Below are 14,069 nucleotides of genomic sequence, written 5' to 3'. Positions count from 1 at the left end.
CATACACAAACACACGGAGAAAAGGAGGGAGGTAGAAAGAGAGGAAGGGAGATAGAGAGAGAGTATCTCTACACCAAGTGACTAGGTACATAAAACAGGTAATATGAATAAAAATATTTCAGCTGATGAAAAATCGCCATCCCCAAATAACCATAAAAAAGTAGCCCATAATTCTACCTAAATTATATATAAATATTTTGACATCTGTCTGTAAAACTTTTCTTTAAACTTGTAAATTCAAAATCTAATGCAGAAATTAATTTTACAAAGGAAGAAATGCAAAGAAGGATCAATTCAGAAAAAATGAATTAAACTAAAGCAACAAGTATATTTTATAATGCAAAAAGTCACATTCATAGTAAAGACACTATGGAAATTAATATCTATATGTAATATAAACTTAGTAACAGCCTATTTAAAGGAGAAACTACAGACAGTACATGGAGAAATATGTGAAACATTAATACTGGTAAACATCCATATACCACTCTCAATATAGAATGAATAAGCACAAATAGGTAAGACTATAGGAAATGAAAACAAAATAATTAATAGAGTACATTTTATAGATATATATTAAAAACTACAATATAACAATAAACAGTGTATAGTCCCTCAGACTGCTTATAGAATATCTCAGATTTGATCACTTATGAAGATCCATATCAGGAAAACATCAGGAAGTATCATAAAGAGAGAATGTATAAACATTTATTTATCATTATGTATAAGATCTGGAAATTAAAAATATAATGTAAAAAATTAAAATTTAATTTTGTCTATAAATAATAGACAATATTTTTGGATCAAAGAACAATAAGGAAAATTGCAGGCTTTCTTAGAAGTAATGCTAATGACAGTACAATATATTATTATATTTGAAGCAGTTACGGGAAGGAAATTTGCAGTTTAAAAATATTAAAGTGCACATTTTTTAATGCTATAAGAGAACAGTCAAGCAAGCAAATGGAGCATTCTACAAAGCAACTTATCTGGACAACTTTAAAATAACGAATTTAATTTAAGATAAACAGTTTTGTTTTTTTTTAAAGATTTTATTTATTTATTTGTAGAGAGAAGGGAAGGGATAGAGAAAGAGAGGAAGCCAAACATCAATGTGTGGTTGCCTCTTGCATGCCCCCAAGTGAGGACCTGGCCTGAAACCCAGGCATGTGCCCTGACCAGGAACTGAACCAGCGACCTTTTGGTTTGCAGGCTGGTGCTCAATCCACTGAGCCACACCAGCCAGGATGGTTTTTTATTTTTAATGAAAAGAAATCATACCAATAACCCAATGCTATGCATGCATCTTGCCTGGAACCTGGTTGAACAAAACCAAAGATGGGTTCTATTTTATGATAATTGGGAAAATAGAGAGAATACATTAGATAATATAATGGACCTATTACTTATTTTCTTAGGTGTGATCATGATATTGTGGTTATATTGAGGAATGTTTTTATTCTTAGCAGATCTATGCCAAAATATTTATGTAGGGAGAAAGAGTACACAATAAAATATAGCAATGTTGATTTTTGTTGGATCTGAATGGAAGATATATGGTGGTGCATTTTTTTCAACTTTTGTCTATTTTTGAATTGTAATTTTTAAGTACAATAAAGAGAAAATAATTTATAAATCACAAAATAAAAAAAAATCATAGAAAGGAATTAAACTTATGCACAGTATTAATACAATTTATGTGAGTACTTTAAGTATACAAAATATATTATGGATTATTTCTCACATTGATAATGTGTGGTGATATCACATGCCAATTTCAGATAGTGATTAACTCTGAAGAAGCATATGGCAGTGATATATGGGGTTGTGGTGAGGCTTATGTTTCATTTCTTTAATAAAATTAGAGGGAGGAAAGGAGCTTCGACAAATAAGGCAAAATGTTAATCTTTGTTAAATGTAGCTTGTGGTAATTACTATTTGTTATATTATAATATGCTCTGTCTTTTCTATTTTTAAATACTTAATAATTAAATACTTTTTATCTTAAAATGTCTCCAGATAAAATACAGAAGGTAGTGAATATCAAACTAATAAAATAATTATCAAGAATTAAAAGAAGAAAGAGAGAGAGAATGAATATGAATCTAAATGAAATAGCTAGGCAACCATTCACACTCCTGATAACTTCATAAGTTTTTAATCAAGAAGAAAATGGAATTCATATCTGAAGAGGTTGGTACACTGCTTTCTTACTACAAAAGCAAAGCTATTCTTTGGATGCTTTAAAATTTATCATGCTAAAAATGCAAACTTTGATCATAATAAAGGAGCCATGCAGATAATTTTACAAGTTTTATATAAGTGGGGTTAATGCAGTTATATACAATGGTGTGCTGGAGCTGGCTCACACTGGATCAATAAGGTTGTTGTACACATTTCAGAGACTTGGTTCTCTAACATACTACTCGTTACAAAGGAATTGAAGTGGTGAGCTGGTAAATGTTTAACAACTGGTTCTCCGGGGGATAAATGTTTTGATTTACAAAGTTTGTCAGTTTCTAAGGTCTATATATTCCTACCATGTCATTTTTAAGCTATCAATGTGACCTCACTAAACTTGTGTATTTGGGAATAGACACACAAAGAACACTTTATCCCCACATACCAAATGCCTACTAATCTGCTCTTCCTATGATCAAAACAGTCATCACAAACACCATAAGGAAAAATACTCGCATGAAGAATAAGTCTATGACTTTCACAACTTTCTTCCATTCACTCCCCTTGGAATTGGTGATCGTTTGGTCTTTGAGGCACTTGGCAATGTATTTGACATTCCTTGTCAGCACTTTGTACCATGCACGGTAACTGTCAGCATCCTACTGGTCCTCTTCCTGTTACCCCAAGTCATTCTTTAAGAGTTTGTTCATCTCCTTCTTTCTGAGAAGACCTTTGTTACTGGCTATTTTCAGATTAGGCTCTGGAAGCTTGTCATAAACCTTCATGAGGAGGTCCCTTTCCCTGTCGTTGCAGGGGCTAAGGCAGCTTTCACCTACATCGTAGATGAACAAGATCTGGACATGTATTTCAGTATAAGCACCCTGGCCCAGTGTGGTACTGGCTAGGCCTCAGCTCCACAGAAGTGGATATTCATCATCATAATGGTCAAGGCAGTGGAGGCTGTGATCAAGGCCATAAATACAATCATGGCCAACAGGGAAGTCACTCCCAAGGAGACCTTTTCCCCAGAGGCTGCAAGGAGATCAAAAACTCAAAGGAGCCAGAAAAGATATGAGGAAGCAAGAGATGAAGAGATTGACAACAAAGAAGAGGAGCTCTTCTTCAGAAAAAGAGTGAATGTCCCATCGAGGTAAGACTTAGAGCAGCAGCCACAGGAGACCACATTCTTCACAGCAGGCACACCATGGCCCTCCCATTCCACATCCTTAATGAAGTTGGAGGGGTCTCTAGACAGTCAACATTTTTAAACCAGTTTGTGTTGACTCCATCACACCACTAAAGTGCATTTATCTCAAACTTTCCTCTCTGACTCTAGTGGATTCTAGTGCTACACGATGGGAACAATAGCGGAGAGAAGTCTATCATTTGGAACTGTAGCAAGGAAAGGGGGAAGAAAAGAAGAGGCTGCTTTGATTAACTTACTATAGTTGAATTCCTTACACAGTTTAAGGAGTGGGCAAAAGTAGGTACATGAAAAAGTTTATTCTTCCATTATTATTTATTAATTATTGTGTTATTTATTTGTATTACAACTTTTGCCCACCCCTGCGCATGCGCGTGCGCGCCTGTGTTTCCTCTCTATTCATTATGCAGATATTTAGATTATCTTTTTACCGTGTTAGTAAGATTGCTTCAATTTTTCTAGGACTTGGGAGAATAAATATTATTGAGAAAAATAAGTTTGAGAATGACTAATTCTATAGTTGTAATTTTAAGTGAAACAGGTTTTGAAATTCAGGCAATGTAGCACAGAAGCCGACTGGACTGGAAAATTTGTTCTAAAAATAAGCTACTCTTCCAGGTTTTTTTTTTTTTTCCAGTTTTTTTAACCTTACCACATGAAAGAAAGTTTAAACACACTTCAAAAGACACAATTGGTTAATTAACAGAACATAGATGTTGAAAATACACTACATTGTAAAACAGGTGATTTCCTCTATGAATTTTAACCTAGAGGAAGAAAACGTTATAGTTTCATGAGTCTGGAACTACGCAATAAAATTTTAATCAGATACAATTGCATAATGATTTTTTTATACATGAATATTTCAACCACCAGTCTTAATACTAAAGACTAGGGGTTGAATGTATATTTTTTCTTGAAAAATATGCCACAATTTATTTAGAACTACTTGTAAAAGAAACTTCCTATATTTCACAAGTCAATAAAAAAAAGAACATTGGAGAATCGTGGTCATCTTGACATATTTAAAATGCATCTCTATAGAAATGATTTTCTATATAAAATTGTCTTAGTCTGTTCAGGCTAATATAACAAAATACTATAGACTGGGTAACTTAAAAATAACAGATTTATTTCTCACACTTCTGGAGGATAGAATTCCAAGATCAGGGTGCCAGCATAGTTGTGTGATGGTCTTCTTCCTGGTTTTAGACAGCCAACTTCTGACTGTGTGTTTATGTGGTGTTAATGAGCTAAGGAGTTCTATGTGTTCTCTTTTGATAGAGCACTAACACCATTCATGAAGACTCTACTCACATGACCTAACACTTCCCAAAGACCCCACCTCCTAATAGCATTACATTATGCATTGGGATTTTCACATAAACATTTTGGGGGAACACAAACATGCAGACCATAAGAAGTATGAATGGGGATTTTTTATATCTAGTAAATATTTTCAAATTTTCCATAGCCATACATTATACCGTGGCTCTAACCAGCATTATGATTGATATTTTAGTAAATAAATCCTGAATTAAAGTATATGTATGGTAATCAAAATCCCTAAGAAATATTGTCTGTTTTGTGGAATAGACTGGTTATCTATAGAAAGCTTTAGGCCTGATATGTAAAACACTTGAACAATCTAACATTAAATATAATATGCTTCTCATACAATATCATAAATTGAGATCTCTGGGAAGCCGACTTTGAGTCCAGATTTACTGTACAGGAGGTTTATTTGTTGGTGCTGTTAGAATCAGCACCTAAAGATAAAACAGGGACAAAGGAGGATTAGACAGAAGGGACAAGTCGAGCTGTGATAGAATCCCAAATAAAGTTTCAGCTGGCCCTCCCTGGGAGCTCTAGAGCTGAGAACACACTTTAGAGTTATCACAAACAGAGGTAACGGTGCCGGGCCCTTATACTTTCACACTGATCAGTAATTTGATGTAGTCTGCCTCAAGTAAGGGAACCTTAGGTAAGGCAATTTATTTCACTTGAGGCAAACAATCTCCAAAGAGAGTTGAGCTAAGGGTTAAAACCAAGATAAGTTCATCATTACTGAAGGGGAATATGGGTGCACCATCACAATCTCTACTATGCAACTTTTTAGAAATGTATTTTATTGATTATATTGTTACAATAGTTACAACTTTCTCCCCTTTACTCCCCTCCACCCAGCATCTCCATCCCCCAGCAATCTCTGTTCCAAGTCCATACCCATGGTTCGTACATACAAGCTATCCTGCTTCACCCTTTCATATATCCTTCTTCTTCTTCTCTCTCTTTTTTTAGTAAATATGTGATTAATTAATTGTTTTAACAATAAAAAATAACTATCCTTCCCTCTCAGATATTAAGAATCTTTGCAATCTTGTAAAGGACAATGGGCGAAGGTCTCAAGCTCCTCTAGCTGCTTCAAGCTGGACATGGTCGTCGTCCTACCTACCCTTGGGTCCAGAAATCCCTATTAATAGTGGAGGTGTGGAGGGGAGGGTGGCCTTCCCACATGGGGAAGGATCGTGCAGATTCCAGGTCAGTTGGCAGTCTCCGGACAACGGCGTGCTTGGTTTAACAGGCTGGTATCCTTCTTGTGTTCCGGGGGAAACAGATTTGGCAAAAAGGGTTAAAAGACATCATTCAATTCATAACTACTAGATGACAAAGGGCAGGGTTTAATTTTTCAATGTTCTACATTAGGGGAAAAAAAAGAAAAAAAGGGCTTCTTTGGAGGAAGGTGTGCTAGGCACATCTCACCTGTCCAAAACACTTGTGCCCATTATACTTAGTTTGGGCTGAGGGAAATAGTTTAGGTTTCCCCCTCTCAGACCTCTGGGTCCTTTCTGTCCAAGCCAATAGGATAGGAAAGAGAAACCAGTTTTAAAGTGAAGCCCACAGACCACCCCATTCTTCACCAACCCAGCCATTCAGTTCAGCCAAACCATTGAGTCTCAGGAGGCAGCGCTGCAGAGAGGATTAAGTGAGGCTTATACGTACAGATAATCACTCAGGTAATGCGGTCATAAGCTTATGCACTTTGAAAACAGAAAACACATGTTAATTTATGTAACATAACCCACAAACAAGTCTCTAAATCTGTAAGACTGTCTTATTGGAAAGACATCAAGTTGCAAGGCACTTGACATTCTACTTGCCTGCAACTTGAATATCTTTGATGATATCACAGACATGGTTTAATTTTCAAGTGAAACCATATTTTAAATGAAAATAAACTTTTAAGATGGTCAGCTGCACTACTTTATAGTCTACCAATGATCATTGTGATTTTTCTTGAATAATGATTTTTCTACCTAAGATTACCCTCCTTGTCATTAAAGGGACTACATTAAGTCCACTATTAATTTATCCTGTACATTTGCATAAACACAACAAGAGCAGCAAATGATCACTTATGATCTTTAGTTCTGCTTTGCTGGAACTTACCCAAGGAACATTTAAGGTGACCCTCAGTCTGCTCTTCAGGGCACAGAAGCTGGGCCACATACCTGGCATTCATCCTTGCCTGTACACACCCGTGCTTTCCAAGTCTTTCTGGTTTTTCGTTGTGCCTTAAGGTCCCTTCTAGCCATCTTTCAGGAAAACAACCTTCGTTCCTTCCCTGGAAAGATTGCTACAGACTGCACAACCAACCATGGTACCAGGCCTTTTATCTCGCGGGCTTTTATTACCTTGGAAAATCATTCCCAATTCCTCAGGGCTCTTTGGTAACAACCTGAGCCCAAGCATGTCTCCTTTAGGCTTCACATTCCAGTCAAAGACTTGGTCAAAAAAAAAGAAAAAGAAAAAAAAAAGGAACCTCTATTAACAACTGGTCTTATTAGTTTTATGCAAAGAAACTTATGTCATTACTTGTTTAGAATGCCAAATTCTGGAGGGATCAGATATGGAGAAGAATATACAATGTGAAGGAAAATCTTTGTCTTAATATTCACTGAACTGGCATTTCTATTCCTCATATTTTCATTTTTCCCCCACTAAAAAAATTTTTTGTTTGTTTTTCCATTACAGTTGTCTCACATTTTTCCCCTCTTGCTTCCCTGCACCCTGTCCCTCCCTTCCCCCACATTCAGCCCCACTCAGTTGCCCATGTCCGTGGGTCATTTATACATGTTCTTTGACTTGACCCTTCCCTTACTTATTGCCCTTCCCTCCCTCCCACCTACCCCCTTGTTACTGTTAGTCTACTTCTTGTTTACATAGCTCTGGTTCAATTTTGCTCATTTGTTTGTGTTGTTCATTAGTTTCCTGTAATAGGTGACAGCATAAGGTATTTTTCTTTCGTTGCCTGGCTTATTTCGCTAAGCATAATTCTCTCTACTTCCATCCATGCTGTTGCAAATGGTAGAAGTTCCTTCTTTCTATCTTCTACATAGTACTCCATTGTGTAAATGTACCACAGTTTTTTGATCCACTCATCTACAGATGGGCATTTAGATTGTTTCCAGCACTTGGTTATTGTAAATAGTGCTGCTATGAACATTGGAGTGCATAGGTTTTTTTGAATTGGTGTTTCAGGATTCTTTGGATATAATCCTAGCAATGGAATTGCTGGTTCAAAAGGCAGTTCAATTTTTAGTTTTCTGAGGAAATTCCAAACTGTTTTCCATAGTGGCTGTACCAGTCTGCATTCCCACCAGCAATGCACCAGGGTTCCCCTTTCTCTGCATCCTCTCCAGGACAAGTTGTTTGTTGCTTTGTTGATGATGACCATTCTGACTGGTGTGAGGTGGTATCTCATTGTGGTTTTTATTTGCATCTCTCTGATGGCTAGTGATGTTGAGCATACTTTCATATGTCTATGGGCCCTCTGTATGTCCTCTTTGGAGAAGTGTTTATTCAGGTCCTTAGCCCATTTTTAAATTGGGTTGTCTGTCTTCTTGGTGTTGAGTCATATGAGTTCTTTATATATTTTGGAGATCAATCACTTGTCTGAGATGTCATTGGCAAATATATTTTCCCATATGGTTGGTTTCCTTTTCATCTTGCTGATGTTTTCTTTAGCTGAGAAGAAACTTTTTAGTTTGATGTAGTCCCATTTGTTTAGTTTTTCCTTCATTTCCCTTGCCTTAGGAGATATATCAGTGAAAATGTTGCTACCTGGGATATCTGAAATTTTCCTGCCTATTTTTTCCTCTAGAACTTTTATGGTATCACGGCTTACATTTAAGTCTTTGACTCATTTTCAGTTTTTTCTGGTGTATAGTGTAAGTTGGTGGTCTAGTTTCATTTTTTTGCATGACCCTGTCCAGTTCTCCCAACACCAATTGTTGAAGAGGCTCTTTTCACTCCATTTGATGTTTTTTCCCCCTTTGTCAAATATTAGTTGACCATATGAACTTGGCTTTATTTTTGGGCTCTCTATTCTGTTCCATTGATCTACATGTCTGTTTTTATGCCAGTACCAGACTGTTTTGATTACCGTGGACTTGCAGTATAATTTGATATCAGGTATTGTGATTCCTCCTACTGTGTTCTTCCTCAAAAGTGCTGTGACTATTTGGTCTCTTTTTTGGTTCCATATAAATTTTTGAAGTATTTGTTCTAGGTCTGTGAAATACGTTGCTGGTATTTTAATAGGGATTGCATTGAATCTATAAATTGCTTTGGGTAGTATGGACATTTTAATGATGTTGATTCTTCCCATCCATGAGGCTGGTATATGCTTCCATTTATTTGTATCTTCCTTAATTTCTTTCTTCAGTGTTATGTAGTTTTCTGAGTACAGGTCTTTTACCTCCTTGGTTAAGTTTATTCCTAGGTATTTTATTTTTCTTGTTTCTATGGTAAATTGGACTTTTCTATCAGTTTCTATCTCTGAGTTTTAATTGCTGGTGTATAAAAATGCCTTTGATTTCTTACTATTGACTTTGTATCCTGCTATTTTGCTGAATTCACTTATTAGGTTGAGTAGGTTTTTTATTTTTTTTTTTTGAGTCTATACGGTGTTCTATGTACACTATTATGTCATCTGCAAATAATGGCAGTTTTAATTCCTCTTTTTCAATTTGGATGCATTTTATTTCTCTTTCTTGTCTGATTGCTGTGGCTAGAACTTTTAAGACTATGTTGAATAGGAGCGGAGAGAGCGGACATCCTTGTCTTGTTCCTGATCTCAGGGGGAATGCTCTCAGTTTTTGCCCATTGAGTATGATGTTGACTTCAGGCTTCTCGTATATGGCCTTTATTATGTTGAGGTATGCTCCCTCTATTCCCATTTTGCTGAGAGTTTTTGTCATAAATGAGTGTTGTACTTTATCAAATGCTTTTTCTGCATATATTGATATGATCATGTGGTTTTTGTTTTTCATTTTGTTTATGTGGTGTATCACATTTATTGATTTGCGAATATTAAACCATCCTTGCATCCCCGGGACGAATCCCACTTGATCGTGGTGTATGATCTTTCTAATGTATTGCTGGATCCGGTTTGCCAATATTTTGTTGAGGATTTTAGCATTTATGTTCATCAGTGAAATTGGCCTGTAGTTTTCTTTCTTTTTTTTTGTCTTGACCTGGTTTTGGAATTAGGGTTAGACTGGCTTCATAGAACGAGTTTGGAAGTCTCCCCTCTTCTTGTATCTTTTGGAATAGTCTGAGGAGGATAGGAGTTAGTTCTTTCCTTAATGTTTTGTAGAATTCACTTGTGAAGCCATCCGGTCCAGGACATTTCTGTACTGGGAGTTTTTTGATTACTGCTTCAATTTCACTAGCTTTTATTGGTCTATTCAGACTTTCTGCTTCTTCTTGATTCAGTCTGGGAAGACTATAGGTTTCCAGGAATTTGTCCGTTTTCTCTAGGTTGTCAAATTTCTTGCCATACAGTTGTTCGTAATAATTTCTTATAATCCTTTGTATTTCTGTTGCATCAGTTGTGATTTCTCCTCTTTCATTTCTGAATTTATTTATTTGGGTCCTTTCTCTTTTTTTCTTCATTAGCCTGGTTAAAGGCTTGTCAATTTTGTTTATCTTTTCAAAGAACCAGCTCCTACTTTTGTTGATCTTTTGAATTGTTAGTTTAGTCTCTATGTCATTTAATTGTGCTCTGATCATGATGATTTCCTTCCTTCATATTGATCTGGGCTTTGCTTGTTTTTCTTCCTGTAGTTCTTGTAGCTGTATGGTTAAATATTTTTATTAGAGATTCTTCTAGCTTTTTTAGGTAGGCCTGTATTGCTATGAACTTTCCTCTCAGGACTGCTTTCGCTGTATCCCATAGGTTTTGGGTGTTGTGTGGTCATTATCATTAGTTTCCAGAAACTTTTTGATTTCTTCCTTGATGTCATTGTTAACCCATTCATTATTTAATAGCATGTTATTCATTCTCCATGAGTTTGAGTGTTTATGAATTTTTTCCTTGAGGTTGATTTCCAATTTTAAGCCATTGTGATCTGAGAAGATGCTTGATATAATTTTAATTTTCTTGAATTTGTTAAGGCTTGTTTTGTGTCCTACCATGTGGTCTAACTTTGAAAATGTTCCATGTGCACTTGAGAAGAATGTATATTTTGCTTCTTTGGGGTGAAAATTTCTATATATATTGACTAAATCCATTTGATCTAGAGTGTTGTTCAGTCCCTCAATATCTTTGGTGTTTCTTTGCTTCGAAGATCTGTCCATTGTTTACAATGGGGTGTTAAAGTCCCCTACTATGAGTGTGTTGCTGTCTATATATTCCTTGGAGTCTTTCAAAATTTTACTTACATATTTGCGTGCTCCTAAGTCGGGTGCATATATATTTATAAGGGTTATATCTTATTGATAGATTTTTCCCTTAAGTATTATGAAATGCCCTTCTTTGTCTCTTTTTATGGCCTTTTCTGTGAAATCTGTTTTTTCTGATAGAAGTATTGCTACCCTAGCTTTTTTTTCATGTCCATTTGCTTGAAATACTTTTTTCCATCCCTTTACTTTCAGTGTGTGTAGATCTTTTATTCTAAGGTGGGTCTCTTGTAGACAGCATATATGTTGGTCATGCTTTCTAGTCCATTCTGCTACCCTAGGTCTTTTGATTGGAGCATTTAATCCATTTACATTTAAAGTTATTACCGATAAGTACTTATTCATTGTCATTTTTCCCCTTTGTGCTCGTGTTCTTCTCTGCCTCTCTATGTTTCTTTATCTTCTTAAAGCAGACCCTTTAGCATCTCTTGCATTGCTGATTTGGTGGAGATATATTCTTTTAGCCTTCTTTTGTCTTGGAAGCTCCTTATTTGACCCTCCATTTTGAATGAGAGCTTTGCTGGGTAGAGTATTCTAGGTTGTAGACCTTTGTTTTTCATTGCTTGGCATATTTTTTGCCATTCCTTTCTGGCTTGTAGTGTTTCTTCTGAGAAATCTGATGATAGCCTTATTTGAGCTCCCTTGTATGTTATTAGTTGTTTCTCTCTTGCTGCTTTTAGGATTCTCTCTTTATCTTGGTGTGTTGCCATTTTAATTATGACGTGTCTTGAAGTGGGCCTGCTGGGGTTCATCTTCATTGGGACCCTCTGTGGTTCCTGGACTTGCGTGACTCTTTCTCTCCTCATGTGAGGGAAGTTTTCTGTCATTAGTTTTTCAAAGAGTTTTCTATCCCTTGCTCTTCTTCTCCTTCTGGAATTCCTATGATACGGATATTATTACGTTTCATGTTGTCCTGCAGCTGTCTTAGAACGTGTTCAATCTTGTTCAGTCTTTTTTCATTTTGTTGCACTGTCTGGGAGTTTTTGTGTACGTTGTCCTCCAGCTCCTTGATCCGATCTTCTTCTTCCTCTAGCCTGTTTTTAATTCCTTCTACTGTGTTCTTCAATTCAGAGATCATATTCTTCATTTCCTCCTGGCTCTTATTGATAGCTTCTATGTCCTTTTTCATGCTCGTGTAATTCTCTGTAAGTTCCTTATAGTTTTTCTAGAGTTCCTTGTAGTTTCCCTGGAGTTCTTAGTAGTTTCCGTTTAGCTCATTCAGCTTCTCCCTAATCCATGTTTTGAATTCCGTAACCGATATTTTGCTCCCCTCTATTTCATTTAGCACTCTCTCTGGGGATTCTACCTTTCCTTTTGATGGGGGGTTGTTTCTCTGTCTCTCCATTTTTGTGATTCCTATTGTTTGTTGGTGCTTCTTAGACTGATCTGCACTTCCTGGATCTGCCTCCGGTAGCATCAGATCATGTACCGGACTGGCCCTAGGCAGCCTATTGGAAACTTCCAGGGATCTACTGCCTTTGTCTGTCTTCTTTAGTTGTTAATCTACTCAATCTGTCATTAGCCATCAGGCTTAAGAACCGTGGGTGTGACAGCTTAATTCCTGTGGGCAGGGCTTTTATTTCCCCTTAGTCTGATGCCACTTGGAGGGGAATGGTCTGTCTGCTGCACTGGGGCTGAGTCAGCACTGGCTGGTCCTGGGAGGAGGTTAGTGTAGCTTCCACTTACTCCTCCGCCATCTTGGATCTCCGTCTGTGTTGTCCTTGATATTATTTCTTTAATCTGTCTGGGTGTATTTCAGCTACTCTTTGGTGGGTCTTTTTCTCTGGTTAGTTGATTGAGAGTCACTCTGCCCACCTTGTCTTGAGATCTTCTGTGGAGGTGCTGCTGAGAGAGCAGGAGTCCTGTGACAGCGGCTCTGGGTCAGTATGTGGTTATCACATCTTCGGTTCTTAGGAAGGAGAAGACTGTCTTCTTTAGTAATCAAAGACCTGGCAGCTTCCAGTCACTTCCCCTTCTCCCGCAGTTCTCTAACAGACCTCACCCTCGCCGCACTTCCACTGTCCTCCCTGAGAGGTCGCCGCCCGCGCACTGCAGCTGATGCCCCTCCTCTGCAACTCTTTGATGAAATAAGAGAAAATGGTCACTATAGCAAGGGATTTTTTTCCTCAGTAGTTTGAGAGAGGCATAGATTGAAAATTTCATCTGCCCACATCCACTCAACTACTGTTCTCTTCTTATGTAAACATCATTTGATTTAAATTATACAGTTTTAGGAAGAAATTAATGATTCTTTTCTCTGAGCTATGTAATAAACAGTACACACGATGTAATAGCAAAGCAATGCTGATGTTATAAAAAATTCAGATATCGAATATTTCTATTTGGTTTCTTCTCTGTGTATGGCATTAACACAATACATTGCATGTGGTTTTAATGTTATTTGATGTATACACATAAATATTGACTTTTTAAACTGATTATAGAAGATAAATAATAGTCTCCCTAAAAATGTTGGAACCAATAAGAAAAATACAGATTTTTAATACTTAAGTGTTTACTCTTGATAAATATTTACATTTTCACTGCTTTCCAGTGCCAGAAAGTACAAAATTCTTCTGCTCTTCATGAGAAGACTAAACAAAGAAGAGACATAGTATTAGCAGTAGACAACCTTGATAACAATCTCTAAAATCTAGATATACGAAATTAGTTTTGTTCCTATTTTTAACCCAAAGGCAGGGAAAGAGACTAGTGTAGCCAATGTGTGTATTCTACTGTGCTGTGATTGGATGTCACTGCAGAAGAAAGCCCAGTGGGATAAGTTAGTGTTCAGTAAAGAACTTTGAAGCCCTTTTGCATCATACACTGTATGGAATCGCCACATCAGTGAAATAGTTCAATTTCAATTCCAGCACATTATTTCAGGAGTTTTTAATTTGTAATTTTCATTTTCCTATGTTTACTCCCTACTTTG

At 36.7% G+C, this 14,069-nt stretch overlaps 1 pseudogene; it reads right to left on the bottom strand.

Annotated features, from left to right (window-relative positions):
- Positions 1-2,639: 2,639 nt before the first annotated feature.
- The window catches only part of LOC149990773 (neuronal acetylcholine receptor subunit alpha-9-like), a 75,449-nt pseudogene continuing 64,019 nt past the window's right edge, over positions 2,640-14,069 (bottom strand).

Source organism: Furipterus horrens, unplaced genomic scaffold (assembly GCF_987537825.1).
Source record: "Furipterus horrens unplaced genomic scaffold, mFurHor1.1.pri manual_scaffold_17, whole genome shotgun sequence".
Taxonomy (NCBI): domain Eukaryota; kingdom Metazoa; phylum Chordata; class Mammalia; order Chiroptera; family Furipteridae; genus Furipterus; species Furipterus horrens.
The sequence above is the reverse complement of the archived record's forward strand: the minus strand, read 5'-3'. Positions and strand labels throughout refer to the sequence as shown.